At 47.4% G+C, this 15,902-nt stretch overlaps 1 protein-coding gene across 1 annotated transcript in view; it reads left to right on the top strand.

Annotated features, from left to right (window-relative positions):
* The window catches only part of GPC4 (glypican 4), a 67,280-nt gene that overhangs the window by 1,202 nt on the left and 50,176 nt on the right, over window positions 1–15,902 (top strand). The gene's annotated exons all lie outside the window — the stretch shown is intronic.

Genomic DNA, 15,902 nt, shown 5'->3' with positions numbered 1-15,902 from the left:
GGACACTGTCACAACACAGACAGACCCCAAGTAAATACCTTTAGACGGCTCAGATAGAAGCTGGGGGTAATCTTTACCATTGGTGTGCCCTCCAGATATGCATACATTATCCTTTTCACTGACAAAATTAAAATCATTTCAGTCGCTTGTGCTTTTGTATTGTCAGACTAATGATATGCATTTAGCCTACATCTGTTTGAATAAAATTGCAGGCCCGTTTACTTCTCCAAGAAATATTTTAATGAGAAACGTCTGACTGGTTGCAGTTAAAATACTCTCTCCCCTTCACTCTGCCTGCTTTGTAAAATGGTCTCTAATAAATAGTCTTGCATTTGAGTCCAGCCCTTGTCAGTGTAGGATCAGAACGTGAGCAGACTTCCTCTTAAGTCCAGTGTTGGGAAGGTTAGACCTAGTCCTTATTTTATATATTGTTGTTTAAGATGACTTGGTGAGCTTTGGAGAATGTCAGGAGTAGATCATGCTGACAGGGCTTCCATTTGAAGCTCTAAAGCTGTTGTCTGTTTGAGAAAAGTGATGAGCAAGGTAAGATTATTTGACAAAGAAGGGCTTTCTGTAATGACATGCTGAAAATATGAGCTGGGTTATGTTGCTGTTCCAGGGCACAGGGAATCTGTGTCTGGCCTTGCTTGGAAAGCAACAGGTCTTGCAAAGTTGCGTTTTAAACGTAATCCTGCTGTGCGGGGTATTTCAGAGAGGGTGGTGGAAGTCTTTAAAGAAGGCGTGCTGTGTACAGCTTTAAAGTGTGGTGTACCTCAAGTGCGACTGAATTTAGAATTAAACCTGGAGTGGGGTGCTACACCTGCTGCAGTTTCACGTTCCCCCTGTGAATTCATGTGGTTTTGGCGTGGGTTGTGTTTAGAGGCTCCAGATCTCCGCTCTTGCCGCTCGGCTGGCGCGCACAGATGAGCAGTCCCACTGCTGATGCTGAACTTTCTCAGAGTGGAGAACTTCACCTGCCATTGCTCCGCTGGGATCGGCACAGGGCACTGGAGTCCCATGAGCCAGGTGATAACGCTGGAGGCTGAGGTCTGGCACCAGGGTAAGAGGTCTGTGGTGTGTATTGTGTCTCCAGAAAAGAGTCACTTGCCAAAGCTTTGATTTCAGTTGGTGTTTCAGGTGATAAGTGGCGTGTTTTCCATCAGGAGAGTAAGTGGTTTGGAAAGGCTGTTACCTGGGCGCCTGGCTATCACTGGGAACAAGATAAATGTGTGTGAGGGAATGAGCCATGTGCTAGGACGAGTATCCCACTGGGGTGATGGTGGAAACTGGTGATTTCTGCTTGGTGGCACCTTTCTGCTCACTGAACTGGTGGAGGACAGGTTGGGGAGGCTTCAGTGGGCTGAATGGAATCCCGTGTGGACGCACAAATGCTGATGGAATGATGTGTGGACACACGGCTGTTCATGCCTGAAGTGCATCAACTTCTTTGTTAGATTTTTTTTTACTGATTTGATGGATTATGCTTTATTCTCACATTCTCTTAGCAAATTGCTTTAGTTCACACTACAGAAAGAAACTTCCTAGCATGTGTGTGAAAAGGTGTCCTAAAAGCTGTGGCAAATTTGTTTCTGTTTAGTGAACTAATTTTTTTGCTGCCAGGGATTACTGATCCTACAAAATGTTGGCCTTGAATTGCCAAAGTGATGCAAGCAGCTCTGTGGTGCCAGCAGATGTGACCCTGCACTGGGCTTTGTAATAGCAAGCGAAACTCATCCTCACTGGAAGGGCATGGGAGTCATTTGGTGTTTTATAGCATCTCATGTGGATTTTTTGGCCACATTTATTTTCTTCAGGAGCAGTAGATATGCAAACCTTTCTTTCAAGGAAATGCCCATTCCAGCAGGCGTTTTATCTGTATCATTGCTATTTCAGGGGCATTAAAAGGCTGCTCCTTCACTATAATTACCGAGGAGTTCACTTTAATATTTATTTAGACCAGGTTTAGGACCTAATTAGAGTATGCATAAATAGCAGGTTATATCTTGCTGAAGTAGCTAGGCATTTCTGAAAGAAGCGCACAGCTGGTCAACTCAGTGCTTGCTTGATAAGAGGTGTAAAATGGGTTATTTGTGGTGTGGGACATAGAGAACTTGTTTCCTTTTATGTATATTTGCTGTTAGAGGTATAAACATAGACTACTGCTATAAATCTGCATAGAAGCCTTTCATAATCTGCGGTCCTTTGGTGCTGCTTTGTACCTGAGTGTTCTTTAGTGGCTGCTGCCCCTCTGGCCCTGAGATGTGTGTGTGGCAAAGCTCCTGGCAGTGGTGAGATGCAATCTTGCTGTTGCTGGAGAGGTCAGTGCTTTCGTAGACCTGATGTCTACATAGTTGTTTTGTGAAACCTGACTCTTGATAGCGTGTAGATAGTAGGTGGTGTGGGCAGAGCACCAGCCTGTAACTGCTCTTAAGATGACTTTGACAGTTTCCCGAGGACAGGTCACATCTTGGGAAGTCCTGGAGCCACTGACTTCATTCAAACTCTACCCAGAATGTGTTGGTTCTTATGGATTCCATGTATCTTATGAGTTGTCATGGTGATGGGGCAAACCTCCCCGGAGTGACCATCTGAAGGGGCTGCTTACCCTGGTTGTTCTTGTGGGGCTGCAGAATGAAATGCAAAGTGAGCTGGTGCAGTGGCATCTGGAGACCCACAGTAGGTGGCTGTGATTTAAAAAACAAAAAACCCCCACCCAACCTTTCTTTCAAAAGGCTGCTTCTTGCCCTCAGGTGTCAAAACAGACGGAAATTCCTTCCCTTTTCCTGCTAATTGGAAGAATTAGATGTTTCTTTTCCTGGATTGAAAAGGAAAAAAAAACAAACCCCAAACCATCTTGCCTGTTGACCAGCAAAGTTCTTGCAGCAGTGTCATCCCTGCTCTTGCTGCACTGCTGGGGAGCACAGAGCAAACCTGGAGCCTGCCTTTGCAGGGAGCTGGGTGCAAGCAGCACTCTGTTCAGTCTTAGTGAAGTGTTCAGTGTAATTAATCTCTGTTTAAACCAAATTAATTGAATAGCTGCATTTATTTGTGAGAGCAGTTGAGACCAGTCCTTTCCCCTTGGCAGACAAAATCGGTTGACCCTTGATTTTTGGACTTCTGAGACTTTGCCCAAAGTAACTGAGGGCAGGTGTGCCCTGATGTCCTGCTGCTCACCTGTCCCCAGTGTATTTCTGGCTATCAGTGGGTGCCTCGGTGTGCTGCCCTTGGTCAGTCAGGAGGGCTGCTTTGTTTGCATTGCTGTTTGTTGGGCTTTAACCCCAGCCAGCAACCAAACCTCACAGTCACTTGTTCACTTCTCCACCAAAAGGATTAGGGACAGGACCAAAAGGGTAAAAGGTAGGAAACTTGTGAATTGAGAAAAAGACAGTTCAACAGCGAAAACAAGAGCTGAGCATGCAAGCAAAGCAAGGAATTCACCGTTTCCTAGGGCAAGTGGGTGTTCAGCCATCTCCAGGAGAGCATGGCCCCATCACACGTAACAGTGACTTGGGGAGACAACAAACAGCGTAATTCCAAATGTCTTCCCCTTTCTCCTTCTCCCCCCCACTTTATATAGTGACCATGGTATCACATGGTCTGGAATCTGTCTTTGGTCAGTTGGGGTCACCTGTCCCAGCTGTGTCTCTTCCCAATCTCCTGTGCACTTCCAACTTCCTCGTCAGCGTATCAGTACAAGAAGCAGAAAAGACTCTGACTGTGTGTAAGCCCTGCTCAGCAATAACAAAAACTTTCCTGTATTATCAACCCTATGCTCAGCACAAATCCAGAACACAGTCCCATACTAACCACTGTGAAGAAAATTAACTCTACTCCAGCCAAAACCAGCCCATTGTTTTACATGTCAAGTTCAGCAAATGCTTCTTTAGTTTTTCACATGCTTCTCTTCCATGTGGCCTCTTCCAACTGAGAAACGGTTTCTGGATCCCCTCCAGGCCAGTGTTACTCTTGTCTGGCACTGCTGAGCCTTTTGCAGTCGGTTTGCACAAGGCAGCTCTGGACTTGCTGCGTTATGAGAAGTACCAGATAACACCTGGCCATCCTCATCCACTGAGGTCTGTTTGAAGGTGTGGAGTGACCTGGCTACCAGCTGTACCTATTTGCCACGATTCCTGTCCAGTGAAGGCAGTGGTCCTTGGTGGGCCTGGCACGCGGTGCTGGAGTGATTGCCTGGCCACCCGCGGGTGGGGAAGTGCCCGTTGGAGAACGTCCCCACAGCAAACACAAGTGCTGGCACGGAAAAGTAAATGAGAGAATTGCTTCAAGTATTTTTAGCTGCTTCTAATGTCATTTAGCAACTGGAAACAGCGGGAGGGGGGAGCTGGCAGCGCACGAGATGCCCGTAGGCCACCGACGAGCGCCCTGGCGTCCGGCGCTGGCGGCCGTGTGGCTCGGTGAGTGTTGGCAAGAGCTGGCGGCGGCTCCCGGCTGAGTCACGGCTCCGGCCGCCGCTCGCCTGGGACGCTGCTTTCTCTCTGCAAATGTGCAGTGCGGGTTTTGTTCGGCTGCAGCGGCGCACCGTGTCCTAGCAGCCGGCAGCGTGAAGCATGTGGTTAGCAGCAACTGCTTGCAGTGGTCCGGGCTGAGTGGGAGTATCGTTTTCCTTGGCAGACACTTCATAGAAAGTTCTGTTTTTTCTGCCAGAATAAGCAGTCATTACATTCCATACAATTCATAGTCAAATTATTATCTATTGTTAAAATTGCCTTAATTATCAGATGTTTCCTTAGACATGTAGCTGTTTTTTAAGAGGCTGAATAGGCGTGTGTACATTGTGCAGAAGGCCTGAGCTGCACAATGTTTTCAGTACTGTTTTGTAGTTTCAGGGAGATTTTCTGTGGCTTTCGTATGTCAACAGGCTTTTTATTCATACTGAAACAGCAGCAGAGCAAGGCCAACATGACAGCGAGACACTGTTTTGGGTCTCTGCGTCTCCCCTCTGCCATGGTATTTCCTTGGTACCTGTGGAGTCAAGGAAGTTTAGGATGAAGTATCACTGCTGTATGTGTGAGATGGCTCCAATGGGAGAAGGTTCCAGATGAGCACTTTCTGTCTTGGAGGTGCAGGTAGCATCTGCCCAATAGGACCAGGATCTGTGCCAGGAGGCCGGGAAGGTCCCAGTTCCTTGAGGTGGTGATGTCTGTGGTCTGCTCTTGGTGTTGTGTGGTAGTTTGTGCAGACCCCGCTGTCCTGGTTCTGTGCAATGGGTTGCCAACCCTGGAACCTGCATGGATGGGGAAGGACTGCAGGTGCTTCTTGAGAGGTGTCAGACGTGTAGTTCTCATCTCCTGTCCCCTTCACACATAGCCATTCCCATGGACCTCTGGAGATGTGCATGTGTGTTGAGTTGCACAGGTTCAGTCCTTGACATCTCCTGCAGGTGTGGGCAGCACCAGTATGGAGCATCGGGATTATTCATTCTGCTGCAAAATTCTTTGCCTCCTCCCAGAAGAGGAGCAATCCGAAGGGACCTGATTACTTGCTTTTGTTCGGCTTTTTTTTTTTTTCTTTTGGTGGGGGGAAGGAAATTCTTGTTAGCCAGAGAGGTCAGGATATGTGTCTCCTTGCCGGCAGCCAGGCTGAGAGTGAGCTGCCAGTCCTGGTCTCCCGGGCAATAACCTCCTCGCATTCCTCACATTCCTCCTGCTTTCTCTTTCTTTTGAGATTATGAAGATAACTTCCTTCTCCCATTGCTAAGCAATTTGAGGACCCGGTAAGTTTCCCTCTTGTTCCCTAAATTGCCTTGTGTGCTCCAAGATGCCCCATGGCAAACCCCTCTGGTGCCCTGAAAGGTGCAGTTCATGCTCTTCACTGGGGTTTGTGCATCTCAGGAAGAAAGCTGCTGTGTGTATTCTTTTTTTTAATTGCCAAGTGTTTTAATTAAAAGAGATGACTACTTTGTTGTAGTTGTAGCCATTCTTACCTGCTTCCTGGTTTGTTAAAGAAGTGTTTAATTAAATTATTTTGCTTTTCTAGGAGAGACTTTTGTGTTTTTCTTTGCCTGTGCAGAATACACGCAGCTTGTAGAGGCTGTGGCTGAAGCATCGTGTTTGTACCAGAGAATTTTCTTCTTGTTTACATCTTTCTGGTCCGGGAAAGGTGCTCAGATAAAAATAGCATGTTGGGAAGAGGGGACCTGGTGAGAAAGTGTTGGAGGCTTTATGTGTGCAGAGCTGGTGGCAGCCATGTGGGCTGTGGGCAGGCTTTGCCCCGTGAGGATGTGGCTTTGGTAGTTTTCTTAGGATGGTGTTTTCTGTTTGAAAATGGCTGTGGTTGGCACAATCGTCTTCCCTGCTGGTTCATGCCTTGCAGTCTGTCACCTCTCATGTCTCTGTGGGTCATGGGAGAGGAGGGAGGTGGGATGGGATGACAGACCTTAAGGGCAGCAGTGCATCACCTCACTGGCAAAGTGCTGGAAAGGATGGAGATGGTACTTAAAAAGTGTGTGAGGATACCAGCTGATAGGATCAATCTTAATTAAGGGCTACTCAGTGTTGATTTTAATGTGAAATTAGAGCTATAGTACCTCTTTTCTAATGTATAAAGCATTGCCAGATTCCCCACCTCCCCAAAACCACTCTTAGAAATACTTTTTTTATTGTCCATCTTCTAAGCAGAGAAATAAAATCTGTTAGATTCTTGTCTTAATGGTCATATTTTCTGTGGCTTTACACAACCAGTGGCTGATGGACTTGGATTTGTGTGAGTTCCCTGTGAGTGGCTTCTCTCTTTGCAAGCTTTGGTCTTGGAAAGAAAGGTATAGCAGAGAGGGGCTACCCTGAGCAAAGGATTTTGAAGGAGTATTTCTCTTAATGTTTCCAATTTAGAAGCTGAGAATTGTCTGGATTTTAAGCAAATTCAGATGGGAGCAAACAATGATGAAATGTTTAAAATATGTTTGAACATTTTTGTGGGAATAGGAGCAGTTCTTATACAGGCAAGGCTGCAGCTTTCAGGAGGTGAAAATATGTGGCCCTTACACATTGTCAGCATTGTTGCTGCCTTTTTTTTTTTTTTTCATTCTTTTTCCTTTTTTAAAAATGCTCATAGGAAATTGGCTTTGGTAATTGAGTTTCTACAGAACCACAACATCCAATAGCTGTTCCATTCCAGGGGTCACCCTTAGGTTAGTTTAAGTAATGTGCAGTCAGTTTAACCTCTTGTGGTTTGTAGTGCTATTCTAGAAATTACTGGTGATTTGGGGTGTGTTAGAGTAACAACTTCACAGGAAAACCCCAAATGTCAGGGTGTCTGGTTTTCAGAGAGCTCTGACCGCTTCCCTTGTGAAAACCAGGCACCTCGAGGTACGTCGCTTCTTGCATCGGAAAATGCAGTTAAAGCCTTTATGGCCCGTTGACTTTCCTTTTGAAAGAAGCTGAAATAGCCCTGATTTGTTTACCTACACTGACTTATAACATCCTCCTGCTTGGAAGCACCGTGCAGAACCTGTGCTGGATGCTCTGTGTTGGGTCACATCGCCCTGCGTGGCACTGATGGAGGAGCCGCAGTGCTCTGGACCCCCAAATCCCAGGGTTTAGGGGATTTGCTGGCAGCAGAGGGCCAGCTTTAAGAAATTATGAGCTGGGGCTTTAGCTTTGTAGCATTGACAGTTTGGTATAAAAAGCTCTGTGTTGCAGGCTGTGATGACAGGGGGTGATAAATCACTCTTGGCTGGTACTACAGGTTCTAATAATGGTGTTTTAAAAAGATTACATGGGTTTTAATACAAACTTTTTGCTTCTTTGTACTCTCTTCTTTTTAAAGAGTTGAGCCTGTTTTGATTCAGCATTCTTGGAACATAAAGACGGAGCCAGGATTTTTACTGGGCTGAAATGCAGTTTTTTGCTTCTACAAACATGAGGATCTTGTTTGAGTGTCTTTATAGCCAACTGGCTGGCAGTGTCCTCTTTGCGAGGGAGCTGGCTTGTTTGTTTGTTTTAAAGGTGACTTTGCCCCATGGAAGATGAAAGAGCAAGCAGCTTCACCCAGTTGTGGTGAGTGCTGCTATCAGAAAGAAATTAGTGATAGGGAAAGCCATGCAATAAGGGTGATAAATAACCTCCTGCACCTTCCTTGACTTTCCTTGGCCCATTCCCATGGGAGGGACAGAGCGTTTATGTGATCAAAGAAACAGGCACAATTACAAGCCTGATGGAAAATGAATCCCTTGCCAGCTACGTATGGGCACCCAGGCGGGCTTTGCCTTTGCTCTGAATAGTGTGGGCTGGATTTCTTTCTGTGTACCTGCCAACCTTAGGGTTTCTAAAGTGTGGTGGCCAGCAGTCCTGGGGGAGCACAGGGTGCCTGTTGAGCCGAGGCAGTAGTGCCCATATCCCTTTGCCTGGGCAGAGGCACTGGGAGCAGCTGGCAAACACCGGGCATGCAGATCAGGGGTCAGAGTGGTGCTGCTGGTTTAGCTTGGACTGGAGGAAAACAAACAGGCTTCCTCCTGAGTTTTGGCTCCGTTTAGAGACAGAACTGAGGGTGCCATAGGGCCATACGCTTTTCTTCTCAGTGGGGGGAAAAATGGCTTTAATAGCGTCTGCTAATGATTCAGTGCTGTTTACATAATAATTGCGGTTCGCTTTCATTAGCTCTCATAATGAGATTGCTTTCTTCCAGTGCAATCGCTTGCTGGTTTGGTTTTACATGCTCCTGCCTCCCTGTTCCCTGAGCATGGCAGTGGGATGAGGAGGGTGTGCAAGGGCTCTGTGTCTGGCCTGGCCTCCCTTCCCTGGCTCCAGACACGGAAGAAAGCTCAGAACTGCTCACTGGAAAGGAGAGAAGGTGAAGGGATTTTGTACTGCTGGCACTCAGGTGGTGGTTTGGAGCATCATCAAAGTGGTTTGGAGCATCATGGCATCTTAGCAGAGTTGGGTTTGAATCCATTTTGCATGAGGTTCTCTTATCTTCATACTGAAAACTCTTGGGCTTACCTGTTTGCAAGGGCGGGAATACAGTGACCTGCTTCCACCCAGAGGAAGAAGCCAGGTCCTTTTGTCTCCCGGTTCCTCCATATCAGAAGCAGTGATCTGTGACAGTGGATGTGCATCATGGATATTGTTTGTAGCCGCTGCAGCCTAACCTTGATCTCGTACTTGTTTGCGTTCCATGTCTGAGTAATTGTGAGTGGTGGTGATGCTCCCCAGGCTGCAAGCGCCTGCCTCCAGCCGCTGTGCCAAGGAGCTGCTGCGAGCACTGGGGGATAACACCCATGGCTGAGCTCTTTTAAATTAATAATGTCACTTGGAGGAAAATACAACAGTGTGGGTGCTACCTTTTGAAAAGGTAAGGCTGGGTATTGTTTGGTTGGGTGTTTTCCTTTGTAGTGTAGTAGTGGGTGCATGAGGGTTTCAGAGCAGGCAGGACGTGGCTGACCCTGGCACAGCACTGGGCTGGAGCAGAATGGGTCCCCTTGGAGCAGTGGGTGCTTACCCAGGGGTGCTATGGGGAGTGTGGGTGTCTGTGTGTGGCTTTGCAGATGTCCTGGGGGATGCATGCCCTCTCCCCTTTGGCTGCAAGTGACTGTTTCTTTAGAAATATGTCTCAATTAATTGCTACTGGTAGATTAAGGTCTCGGCTGCTGGAGGGTCCTGAGCAGAGGATGCGCTGACCTTCTTCACCTTTGCAAAACAAAACACTTTGATGGGGGGTTGGGAAAGGTGTGATTTCTTTTGGCCATGTGGCTTCTGCTAATTAACATGAGTTAATCTGGGCTGGTTGAAGAGCTGTGGCTTGGTGGCTAGAGGAGGCTGGAAGAGACAGGGCTCAGGGCTGCTCAGCCCTGTTGAATCCGGCCCACCAAAGGGATCCTGGTGCAGGCGCCTTGCTAGTGAAAACTCTGCATTATTAAAGGCTCCTTTATACCTCTTCTTGCCGTAACTCCTGTGAGAACAGCCAGTCTTTTCAGCAGCCTTCCTTATGGGGAAAGTTCTGTGAGGGGAGCAGCCTGGCCAGCACGGTGCTGCTCCAAACCAGCCCTGAAGTTGCTGTTGAAGCAGTCTGGGTGTGGGCAAGGGTGCCAGGTGAGCCTGGTGCTCCTGTCCAGCCTTGATAAAACAAGGGCTCTGGGTCCATTTGCTGCCCAACTGGCTCAGTAGGATCCTGAAAAATAGTTGTGGAAACTAGGGGTTAATTTCTAGGTATCAAAATATGCACAAAAGGTTAAATGAGACTTCCTTCTTGTCAATGAATTACGGCTTGAAAATATTTGCATTCTTTCCTGAAAGATTTAGGAATAATTATACAGCACTCAGGGGCAAGGCATTCCCAGATAAACTTAACAACTCTATAATTTGTACTCGAGGCAGGGTTTCCTGTAAGTGATAGCTTTGTTTAATTTTACAATACTGCTTCCAAATGTTTGCTGACTATGAATTGCCAGCTAAACTGGACTTGCGAATCTGGAAGAGTATTTATTTGTTTATTACTGCAGACAGTAAGAGCTGCTGCGTTAGGCTAAAACTTGGCATCTTCTTTACAAGCTGTAAGCATCTCTCCCCAGGCAGGTTTGGTGCAGTGGGCAGCTGATGTGGGGTGTGAACAGCTTTCCAACTTCTCTGTACAAAATTCCTGAGCTTCTCTAGGATCTCCTCCTGCTCTGCCTTTCTTTTTCTGGGGTTGGGAAAGGAACGCTGCAGTCGCAATGCACATACTTTATTTCCATTACTCAAAGCTGGAGTCATGCATAGTTACAGCCAAAGACACTTCAGCAGCTCTGGGGATAACAAGATAGCTGACAGACTGGAATGCGGATTTATCAGGGGTAAAAACTGGCAAAATTCCTTATTTCTGGTTCTTCTTTTTAAATGGGCCCTTCATGCTCCTGCTGCAGGAGTCCACCACGTGTTTAACCCCTTGTGTTCTCCCAGCTGGATCCAGGGATGAGCACTGGCACTGCCCATGTTTCTTTTGGGACTAAATTGCTCAGTCCTACATAGTTCCTAGGTGTTGTTTTTAAACTGCAAAGCTCTTTAAGAAGTGCTTTCAATGGGTTTTTATTTTAAAGTGCAAGCCTTTGCGCCAGATGTCTGTCTGAGTGACCACAGAATGTAAATTTTACTGTGTGTTGCCTTTGGCCTGGTAGTTTGGGAGACTACTGGGCAGTTAACATAGGCAGATTGTGCCATGAAATCTGCTTCCTTGGATTTGATTCATATTAATTTCTTTCAAAGCAAATCTCTCCGTTGGCTTCAGTTTCATTTTGCTGTAGAGCTACTTTTACTGTGCCTTTGCTAGGACCTGGAAATACTTAGATGAGAAATAGGTCATATTCAGCTCCATGGATTTTCAGTTATATATATATTAATATTGCAAGACATTAAGCAATTTCTTTTTTGGGGAAACAAGTTATGGCAGAAGGAGCACACTTGGAAGTTAAATAGATTAAGTGAAATCCCTCAATTACAGGAGGGAGGTTCAGAAGACAAATCAGGCAGTTTAGGGAAGGAGTTTCAAGTTAAAATTTAACCTTTCCCAGTCTTCTGTGAGCTGTGGTGCAGCAAGACCTGCCTGGAGCCAGCCCAGTGCGGGAGCCTGGGGTGAGGTCTCTGACGTGGCCATCTGCAGGGTGGATGGGTTTGGAGCTGAACAGGGAGCTGGTGGTTGTCCCTGTGGTTGAGAGTCTCAACTGGCTGAGAATGAAGAGAATTTCACTTTTTATTGGAAAAGGAAAGAATTGCTCAAGGATTGCAAAACACTTTGTTTTGGAAGAAATGTCATTGTTTGAAAATAGCACAAGAGCACGACGGAACTATCCCTAAACCTCTGGCAGTCCTGGAAATCCACTTACCTGGGGGCTCCAGTGGAGCTTCAAGGCTTAAGTGTTAGCTTGGACTTTTGTCCAGGCTGGAGGGCTACACTTCTCCCATTCCTGCCTCTTCCTTTGGTGGTGTAAGGACAAGGAACTTTATTTTTATTGTTCTTTGTTTTTATATTTTAAGCAGGAGGTGTAGTTTAAAAAGGAAAGTAAGTCATGGCTTTTGGACAGAAACACTGATGGGGTGGTGGCCAGCACTTGGTCTCTCATGGGATAGTTGCTGGCTCCTGGTTTTCTGCCCTCTGTGTCCTTTCTGCTCCCTGCATTTATCTCCTTGGCTGAGCCCCAGGGACATGGATTTGAACCAGCATGGCCATCCCGCTTTGCTGCAGGCCTTTGTCTGGGTGCTGCCTGGTCTATTTTGTATGGCTGCATCCCAGGACAGGTCGATTCCCCACAGTGAGAACCTGTTCTGGTCTCCACTGGAGACACCCATCCCACGTGGGCTTGTCACAGAGGGCAGCCCTCCAGCCAAAGCCTTGTCTCAGTGCTGCCAGGATTTCCCCATGTAGCTGGCAGGTTGCTCAGTGCCTCCCCATTGCAGGGGCTGCCCATCGCTCCTCCAGGTTTTTTTAGCTGCAAACTTTATTTCATAGAGTATTTTTGCTGACAGAGGGTGCCAGGACACAGAAGTGGCTGTGGGGAAGGAGGAGAGCTCCTCTTCCTGCTTCAGAAAGACTGACACAACTGGTAAATCCACCCCATCCTTGTAATCAGCCATCTTCTCCCTGGGGCTCACAGTGCCAGGGCTGTTTACCTTCCTGCTGGTGGATGTTGATGGTCCCGCCTGGCAGGTGGATGGCATAGGTCCTGTTTGTACTCCCTACTCCCCCCAGGTTGCTCAGGCCTGTGCTTAAGACAAAATAAATCCCTTTGCTGCTTGCCAGCAAAACCTCAGTGCAATTGTCCCCTGGTGCAATTGGGTGCTGTCAGCCCAGTGTGTTGTTTTCCTATCGCACCAAAGCTGTTTGCACAAGCCCAGCTGCTGTTCAAACAGGGGATCAAAGTTGGGGTTTGCAGGTGGACAGTCTGTGCAACACCAGGGCTAAGGTGTCTCCAAAACTTGCTTTTTCCAAAATACCTAAGAAAATGTGACCCTGTACCGTGTTCCCATGTGGAGCAGCAATGAGAAGGCACATGCTTACACTGTGAAACTGAAAAGAGGGTAAGGAACTCAAAAAGCTTTAATTTTCAAAGGCTGAAGTGGCCTCCTGCACTCTCCTTTTGTAATTTGCTGTCCTTTCTGGGAGGGATTTGCTCAAACAAAGGTGGCAGCACAGAAGTTGGCTTGGGAATTGTTGCAGAGATGTTTCGATTTATCTGTGCTGCGGTGAGGAGGAGGAGTACCAGTGTGAAGCTGGCGGCAGATAAGGCTGGTGTTCCCAGCTGCGCCAAGGAGAGCGGGAAAGATAGGGCATTCTGGAGCGGGGGAGAAGCAGGAATTCTTAATTTTGTGATATCCTTATCTTAATCCTTTCTCCTCTCTCTTCCACCCTCCTCGCTTCGTCCAGGGTAGGTTAAACTATTCAGCCTCGCCTTTTCCACAAACACTGGCAGGCTGGTGGTTCCAGACCTGGGAATACATTGGGAGTCTGTTTCAGCAGTGGGATGGGTTTTTGGACGTAGGTCGTGTTGTGCTAGCAGAGCACAGTGCAGTGCTTGTGTGAGCTGGGTGGCTTCTGCAACGGATACCTGGCTGTTGGAAAAGTAACACTTGGTGGGAGTAGCAGTCAAGGGCTTAAAAGCACGTTTTTCAGGTCAAAAAAATCTTATTTACAAACTCAGCTGTGGTCTTAGCTCTGAGGTGTTTTGTCCAAGGGGAGATAAAAGCAGGGAGGTGGGAGATGTAGGGGATGGTTCTGAACGTCACCAGAGCGCAGGCTGTGCTCTTGTCCCAGTGCTGCTGCTGCTCCCTGGGTGAGGAGGCAGTGACCCCACTATTGGGATCTCTTGGCAGATGTCCTGCCCTGTGCTTGGGGTTGGTGCCTCTTGCCTCTCCAGGCACTATCCCTTTTTTTTTTTTTCCAGGGGTATTGAACCTGGAGCTGTGCCTCTAGCTGGAGGGAGGTTTCCACTGATTCCCTCCCTCTGTATGGTGGCCCAGTTTCTGGGAATTTCAAAGGCCCTGGGCAAGTCGCACCTTGGGTTTTTGGCACTGGATGTCCCCTGCCTCCTGTTGTGCTGCTTATTTGCCTTTCTCCGTGTGTTGCTTCAGCCTTGGCCATGTGCATTTCTGGAGGTTTGTCTTATTTACATGAACAGTTCTCGGAAAGTTCAGCTGAAAAGCAGCTTTTTTTTTTCCCCTGGGAACAGCCAGGAACCACTAGTGTGTGATCTTTGTGTATAAAGTTGCCTTTCTCTGATTATAAACAGCAGCCCTAGGATGGATGTGTGGTGGACCTGTTTAGATTTAAACCTGACCCACCTCCTCGTTTTCACTGCTGGCATCTCCTTTGAGCTTCTTTCCTGCCTTTTGCAGTAACACGTGGTGTGAGTTTTTTAACATTTAAAGTCCTATCAAATTGTGGTGTCCTGCTCTAGACAGCAGAGTATGATTTTTTTTTTTTTTAATGATTTTTTTTTTCCAATGCAATATCAGATACACACACTGCTCATTAATTTCCTATGTAGCCTTTCTTCTGATGGCCTGGCAAGCCACAGAGAGCCTATTGCGTGCCCCAGTTAGTCCCTGGAAGCTCTGACTGAGGGAGGGGATAAGCTGGGAAGCACAGATCTGTGCCTTGGTCCTGCATCTGCAGTGGAAGAGCTGCTGCAAGATCAAGCTCTGCTGGCTATCCCTCCCAGAGCCCTTCATCTGGGCTTGCTTCCCCAACCCTGCTTTGCATCAGGCTGATGTGAGCTAATTATTTCTGAAATCCCTTTAATTGGTGGCTCTTTCTGGTCCAGCTGTTTGTACAGTCATGAGCAGAATGAAGACCTGGGGCAGAGTAGCATCACCTTTATTTCCCAGGAAGGCAGGCTGGATCAAGGGGTTGACAGCATCCCTGGGGTCATTGATGAAGCAAGAAAGGCCTTTGTGTGGCTTTGTGGGCAAGGCTGGAAAATGCAGCATTCCAGAAGCTTGCTGCTTTACTGGATGTTCATAGTGTGCGGCTGTGTGCTGAGATGTAACATGGGTTCTTCAAAATTGAGTTGTGGCTGTGATGGTCTGGAGAACATTTCTGGGGTGATGGCAGTGGTTCTTCCAGACTCCTGGAAAGCTGCTCTGCAGTGGAGCTGCTCAGCTAGAATATTTGGCACCAAACTAGCTGATTGTGGAAGGGGCATTGCCCATGTCTGGGCTGACAAAGTCATCCTACGCTAAGCTAAACTGGGGGGACAACCAGGGAGCTGGAATTGTGGAGCAGCACAAGTGCTCTGCCTTGCCTCTGGTGCCAAAACAGCCTCCGTGTTGCTATGAAAATGTCTTGTGGAAAACTTTCCACTTAGAACTGAAGTCTCATTTATGTCTGCCCAGAACCTGCTCTTGGACTGAATTTTATTTTCTAAGCAAATGAGACTTTCTGGTCCTTGAGGCGGTGGAAATAACTGCTCCACCAACTTGCAGCCCACCCGCCCTCAGGGGCCCGGGAGCCAGTGGGGGTTTTGGCAGAGGAAATGGTTTGTTCGGCAGGAGCAGTGTAGGGCTTCACTGGGGCAGTGGGCAGCACAGCTCTCTCAAATTTAGTTTGTGAGCCCTCTAAAAACTTGGTTTTCTGGGGACCACAGCTCCTCATATTGCAACCTTCAGACTGCTGCTGCGCTCCCAGAGACCCCTCCAGTCGCCCCCCAGACTGCAGACTACAAACTGAATATGAAATGCTTAATAGGAGCCAAACTGCCTTGAAAAATGCATGGATGCAAAATTAATTTGAAAAATCTGGCCTTTTTGTGTATTTTCTTTCTGGAGTCTCTTAACCTGCTCTAAGTTCTTACGTTATCTGCATTGTTACTCTGCTTGGCATGCTCTGCAGGCAGGAGAAGGGCTTATTAATGTGGGTTTTTACATAGATAGGTGGCTGTGAAGTACTATTGACACATGGAAATGTTGCTGGATGTTTAGAGA

Source organism: Poecile atricapillus, chromosome 12 (assembly GCF_030490865.1).
Source record: "Poecile atricapillus isolate bPoeAtr1 chromosome 12, bPoeAtr1.hap1, whole genome shotgun sequence".
Classification (NCBI taxonomy): domain Eukaryota; kingdom Metazoa; phylum Chordata; class Aves; order Passeriformes; family Paridae; genus Poecile; species Poecile atricapillus.
This window is presented reverse-complemented; position numbering and strand designations above follow the sequence as displayed.